General features: G+C 30.5%; 1 protein-coding gene across 1 annotated transcript in view; it reads left to right on the top strand.

The window, feature by feature from the left end:
* The first annotated feature begins 331 nt into the window (after positions 1 to 331).
* Positions 332 to 6,870, top strand: part of LOC102672646 (scavenger receptor class B member 1-like) — a 24,810-nt gene continuing 18,271 nt past the window's right edge. Inside the window, exon 1 of the mRNA XM_031508168.1 lies at positions 332 to 724. The gene's annotated coding sequence lies outside the window, so the exon portion shown is untranslated. The remainder of the gene's footprint in view (positions 725 to 6,870) is intronic.

Raw genomic sequence — 6,870 nt, 5'->3', positions numbered from 1 at the left:
AGAAGAAGTCTAGTTTTCAAAGGATCGCTCCTTTTTCTTTTTCCTTAATTTCGCGAAAGTGATGGAATCGGGCCGAGAGTTTGATCGTCTCCTCGATCTCTTCGATCTTTAAATATTCTCGCGTATCGAGAAAGTGCGAGTAAAAGACAGAGAGGAAAAAGAGTATAAAAAATTCTCTCTCTCTCTCTCTATATATATATATATATATCTTAAATTTTTAAATATTTAAAATTTCATCGATCTATCTCATCATTCGATCTCATCTTGATCGATTCATCATTTCATCGAATCGTTCGTTTTCTTAAAAAAATCTGTTTCCCCTCTGAGAAAGAAAAAAAAAAAAAATCATCGACCAGAGAAGAAGAATACGAGGATCGAGAGATCGATGACGGGGGTCGAGAGTTGGAGCGCGATCGTCGATCAGTGGACGAGGAAGCGGAACGGTGAGATGATAAGGACGCTCGCACCTTGCTCGCGAGGCGAAAAGTAGGCGAAGAGGAAATCCCTGCGGAGTGGTTATCGAACGAGGGCGGACGAGATCCAGGATAGTGGCGTGTGGCACATTTGCCGTACAGAGAAAACCCGTCTCCAATGGTTTTTCTTCCTTCCATCCGCTCACTTCCACTGTTCCACGTTCTTACATAAAGGGGGATTTTGCCGACCGTCAGTTAATGAACCCGGCTGTGCGCGCGTATATACAGGGAACATCCGTCGCCGAGTTTACGTAAGTAAATATGAATAAATTTTTATCTTATCTTATGCGAGAGTGAAAGAGAGAGAGAGAGAGTAGAGTGGAGTAAAAGAGGGATAAGAATAAGAGTCGTGTTCCTCCTTGGTCCTTGGGTCTTTGCCTTTATACTTTTGCCGCGACGAGAAACGGTCCGTTTCTTGTCCACCTTCCTTCGATTCCTTGCAATTCAATTCCGTTTTTTATTTTATGCCGATTCTCTCGGTTTTTGCCGATTGGAAGGAAATGGAGGAAAGGCTTTATTTCTAACTTTTAGAGAATCTTTTGGAACGGGTTGGCTTGGAATTCTTGAAAATTTATCATTTCCAATAGATTGGAAATAAATATAATACGAATAGAGTTCGAGAGTATTATTATAAGTTATTTCCAATTTTTAAAGTAAATTGATGTAATTGATTGCAGTGACGATTGGCTTGAAATACTCTCGTAAATTCGTATGGGACACGTAGCTGTATAGTAATAGGAAAAGAAATATCGTAGAGCGTTCAGATACAAAATTTCTTTCTTAGGTTCAAGAAGCGTTTCGTTTAATTTTTGGAATGGCGATAAAGTGTTATTGCGATGAATAGGGTTCGAGTAAGTTTGATGTAATTGCAATAACGATTATTGTTAAATTATTCTTGTAAATTCGTATGGGATATGTAGCTGTACAGTAATAGAAAAAGGAACACCGTTCAGACAAAATTTCTTTCTCGAATTCGACAAGTTCGATTTTAATGTTTGGAATGGCGATAAAGAATTATTGGGATAGAAATCTAATGCTTCAACTTTTAAGTGACTTCTTCGAAAAATTTTTGGATTAGCTTTCTTCGTTTATCGGTGCAAGAACAATTAATTGCACCGATTTTATTCGAATTATTTAGTGATTATTTAAGTTAGACTTAAGAGATCATAGACTAGATTTTTTTTTATACCAATTTTTATTTATTGGAAGATATTGGTTAGAGATAAATTAAAAATTTATATCGTATTTGTAAAATCTTCTTTTTTTTGTAAATTTACCATACAACGATAATCGATCAACTTTACGTAAATCCATCAATGTGGAACTTTTCTTACCATTGTTTCACTCAGCCGAGTTTTGCCCCATTATTACACGGTACGTTGACTTGAACTACTGGAAACTTATTATTTAATATTTAGGACAAGTTCACTTGCCTCGCAACGTTGATCAGTCATTGTCAAAACGTTTAAATTTCATTATAAACATACAGTCATTGACATTAAGACATTAGCCTTGACTTCTCTTCTCAAATGCCTTACGTATGTAAAATATGTAAGATATGTTATATAATTTTTTTTAATCTTATTTTTTTCTTTTTTTCTCTATATATTAAATATATACATCTTATCGAATGTATATGATGAGAATATCGAGAAATTTTTGATAAAGATATAGAAAAATTGGAAAGAATTATTTTTACTATAAATATATCTATTATAAATACAAAAGTGCAATTTTGAATGCAATAAATGTAATTACGTGGTTCGCTCTGAACAGTGTTTCGCAAAAATATTCGCTTTCTCTTTATGAACTCAAACTTTTTTCATTATAAATATTCGCTATAATTCGGTATAAATATATTCAAAATATTCTCGGAATATTCTTTTAATTTGCTTATCTTCTTTTTAACAAGTTACAAGAATTTCGACTTTGTCAAAATTACAAGTAAACTTGAGAGGCGAATCTTTGATCACTTGTTCAAATAATAGTTAATAATATTATGTGATAATATTAACATAAGAGATTTCTAAATGTTTAATGTCCAAGCGATTCTATACTTTACTTCAAATAAATAAAAAAAATCTTTAAACCTTGTTGATTTAACATTACAACAAAGTAAATTCTTCGATTTTCTCTTTATTTTCTCGATGATATCATTTTTTTTTTGTCAAAACATGTGTCGAACGATTTTTTTATACTATAAAATAAAATCGTTAATTAATGAAAATTGGATAATTAGAATTTGATTAAAACAAGTTTATTTATTATTTTAATTCTAATTAATCAACCGATTATTATTAATTGAGCATAAAAAAAAAATCTAATAATAATTGATATTCAAAATATAATTAATAATTTCATAATGTCCATTAAGAGGAATAAAATTCAAATTGGATTAAAAAAAATTATTTACGATTATTACGATATCGTTCACATGTTGTGATACGATGAACACAAGTCAATATTAAATGTGAAGATTTTTCACGAGGAAAATTTAACTTATAAACCAGACGATGAATCTTCGAATTTGAATCTATCGCGTCTCTCTCCTCCCCCCTCTCTTCCTCGATAGTTTTTGTTCAAATCTTACAAGTCATAGTCATGATATAATCGGAGATCGTTTAAATAAAATTGTTTGCAATATTTTTTTTCTTAAGTAAAAATAGAACTTAAGTAGAATGAGAATTTTATTTAAATAATGATTCGATTCGATGATAATTAAAAAAATTAGAGAAAAGAGGACGTTTTTTCAGCGAACGTATATAACGGATCGGGATTGAGATAAATAAATTTCGAATTCGCCTCTATGGTAAATTATTATCAAAATTTATCATCAAGAAACAAGGAATAACAAGTGGGATGATTTTACAGATTTTGAAATGAGAGATTAGTGAACTTGAATATTTCGAATATTAACTAACGGCATATCGACGATTTCGATATAGTCAATTTCGATTTTTTTTTTTGTAGTTATGTAACGATTCTTTGCATAATACAAAAAAAAAAAAAATAGTTAGTCTTGTTTACGATAATAATATTGTCTAATCATTCGATAAAACCACTTTTTTTTTCTTTTTTTTTTTTTTAATTGTCTAATAAGTTACAAATGTAAAATGCAATTTGAGTATAATAATGTTTCGATCTTATCTTTTTTTTTTTTTTTTTTTAAATAAATGTTGCAAAGTGATCGAGTGTTCGTATAATCTCAGATAAAAATCTCGTGATAAATTTCTAATATCTTTTGAACGGATCTAAGGATAAAGTAAAAGCAAGATGAAAGAAAAAGGGGAGAGGGGGAGGGGGGAGAAGAAATTCTTCTCGTTCTTAAGATAAAAATAACATTATGGAAATATAAAAAAAAGATCTACGTGATGAAATTCGATGGAAGACATGGACGAAACGTACAATGTTAGTATGGCACGGATAGTTATAGTATCTCGTTTATGCATAATAATGTAAAATTATTGCGAATGCGGTTTTGTATCAAAACCACAAGCCCAAGATAAATACTTCCTGTATTCATCCTTCTTCACGCTGGCATTGTCTGGAATGCTTACCTCAAAATTTTTATCTCCTTGCTTCCTGAGATTGTGCTGTGCAACAGAGACATCATTTTCTATATAAAAAAAAAAAAAAAAAATTATCTTTATCTCTTGTTTCTCACTTCTCGAATCGAATTCATCACGCTTCGATTCGATCAAAAAAAAAAAAAATAAAAATCTTTCAAAAATTTTCAAGAAATTTTGAAATTTTTTCTTGAAATCCGATGAATATCTCCTCGAATTTCGTCCCAATCCAATCCATTTTGCAATTTGTTCGTGATAATATTAAAATTGATTTCACAATATTGAATAATTTGTAATAAAAGGAACAGTGTTGTTAAACTTTCATTTTTGAAACTACCGGCATGAACGTGTACACAGATCTTCCCATAATTGAGTAAAGAATTTACTCCCGCGAAAAGAATATCCGATTAATCACAATCTCTTAAGTACAGCAAATGAAATAATTGCCAACGTGTTAAATCAACTCGATTAATCATTATTTCAAGGTTCGGTAACTGTTAGAAATAATGAATATATATTGTAAATGAATATTTATCACGTTTCTGAAATACTCTCTCGAAATGCCTTGTTATTAATACCAATTTACAATCGTCCCCCCTCCCCCTCCCTCTCTATTTTAAATTAATACGAGCCATTTTCAAGATATTTTTTTTCTTATTTGCATCAGATTACTGCAACACAATTTACGATTTAATTGGAAGATAATAATCGATACACGATACGAATGGCGATTCCTGGCCTGAGAGAGTTTTCTATCATAGAATTATTCGAAGAGGAAAACTGTAATCTTCCAACAGAAATTGCTGGAAAGAAATGAAAGTACGATGACTTGAAATTTTGAAAAATACGTGGCAATTGTGATTTCTTTCGAAAATTTCCTTTCTAAGTTTCAAATATTTGAAGAGGGAGCTCCGATGATTCGAAATTGTGTGCGATTATTCGTGGTAAAATTAATCAAAGAAAAAAGTGCGTGGAAAAAGGGATAAAATCTTGACAAAATTTTTCGACACGTCACGATTTTTCTCGTTTTGGAAATGTCGAAAGGTTGTGAAAGCTCGATCTGTTTTAAGTTCTCGGTGCAATAAAACCGTGAAGAAAATGTGCGTCATGCTTGTTTCTATCCCTCCCCTTGTGGAGGCAAATTGGAAAGTCTGGAATCACGGTTCTCTCCTCGTGAATAGACGGCATATGAACTTTGTTTTGAGCGGCACCTCGTTCGTCCTTGCACACATTATACTTCCGCATAATTGAACGTGTACAAAATAAGATGGTCGATATCGATTCGTTTATAATTTATTTTTTTCGTTTATGATTTCTCTTACGAATTCTTTTGAAATTTTATTTTAGAGAAATTTAATTTTTTAATAACGTTTCTCATGAATATTTCAGTGAAGAATATTCTCTAAATATATTTTTAACCTATCATTGACGTATAAAATGAAATATAATATGTTGCAAGAAATATAAATGTTGTCAGGGGAAAAAATAATTGATTAATTGTACAAGCTTGAAATTCTTTTGATAAATTAAATAGAAGAAATTTACTCAATATTAGCATATTCACGAGTAATATATTAACAATTAATCTATCAAATTAATCATTTTTTATTACTTTCCTGTATTTAAACAGAGAAAAAAAATATATATATATATACTATTAAAGATATATCTATTAATATATCTATTAATATCTTTCATTTCTACGATGATATAATAAAACGAGTTAATTTCGAATAACTTTTACTTTTATTTATTCGTATTGCTATTATAGTAAATCTAAACAGACAATTTGAAATATATATCTTTGAAAAAGTTATTGTCCTGTCATAGGATAGAACTTGTTTTGCCATAAAGATTATTATTATCTTTCATTATAATCATTTCATCTAACACATGATAATTCAAGATCAACTACACAGTAGATTAAATCTTTCTACACAATTCTGTTTTTTCCTTTTTTTAATGAATTGAAAGTAAATCTCTCGCGTAATAAATGTGACTTAAAGTCACATCTACCTATACATATATCTACAAAATCATATATTACCAAATTTCAGATACGCTCTAGATACGTGAAAAAGAAAAAAAATATCAGAAATCAAACGCGACCATGCATTAACCGCTTTCTCTAAACTGTCGAGCTAGGTGATCGAGCTCAATATCAATTGCACTTGTGATACCTGACCTCGAATACATTCTATTCTGACATAAAAAAAAAATGGCCACCCTTAAATATTATTATTATTATTATTAATATTTACTGTCGAAAAATTCTCTCTAGAAAACAATATTTTTTTTAAAGAAGAAAAGAAAGAGGGAAAGATACTTAAATAACAAGAATAAAGAAAGAAAAAGAAAAAGGAAAGGATGGTTTTTCGTCATCGATCGATCAAAGTATCAAAGAAGAGAATAAGAGTGATAGTAAAATACAGCTTGATTGCGATACGAGGATTGAAAATTTCGAGTGTGTGTATATATACACTCGCATACAGATATACGTATTTGAAGCGAACATATGCACGTGTGCGTACAGATTCGTGGCCATTAAACATTTCTAAAGGCCTTGTAGCAGTCTAACGTAACTCTCCCTTAATTTATCGAGTTTTGCAAACTTCGCCGCAATAACATTTGCAGTGTAACGTTTGTATTTTAACCAGCCTCGGTTAGAATTGTAATTGCGGGATATTTTTGCGATCTTTTTTTCTTTCTTCGTCCTACGAGGATACAAAAAACGATTGATTTTTGATTCACGTACACAATATGGAAGATAGAAACGATAAAAAAAGTATAAATCGAACGATTTTCTTTTTTTCTCTGCGATTTAATTCTTG

This window comes from Apis dorsata, unplaced genomic scaffold, assembly GCF_000469605.1.
Source record: "Apis dorsata unplaced genomic scaffold, Apis dorsata 1.3 scaffold_77, whole genome shotgun sequence".
In the NCBI taxonomy this organism is placed as follows: Eukaryota; Metazoa; Arthropoda; class Insecta; order Hymenoptera; family Apidae; genus Apis; species Apis dorsata.
Note: the sequence above shows the minus strand (reverse complement) of the source record. Positions and strands in the feature narration are given on the sequence as shown.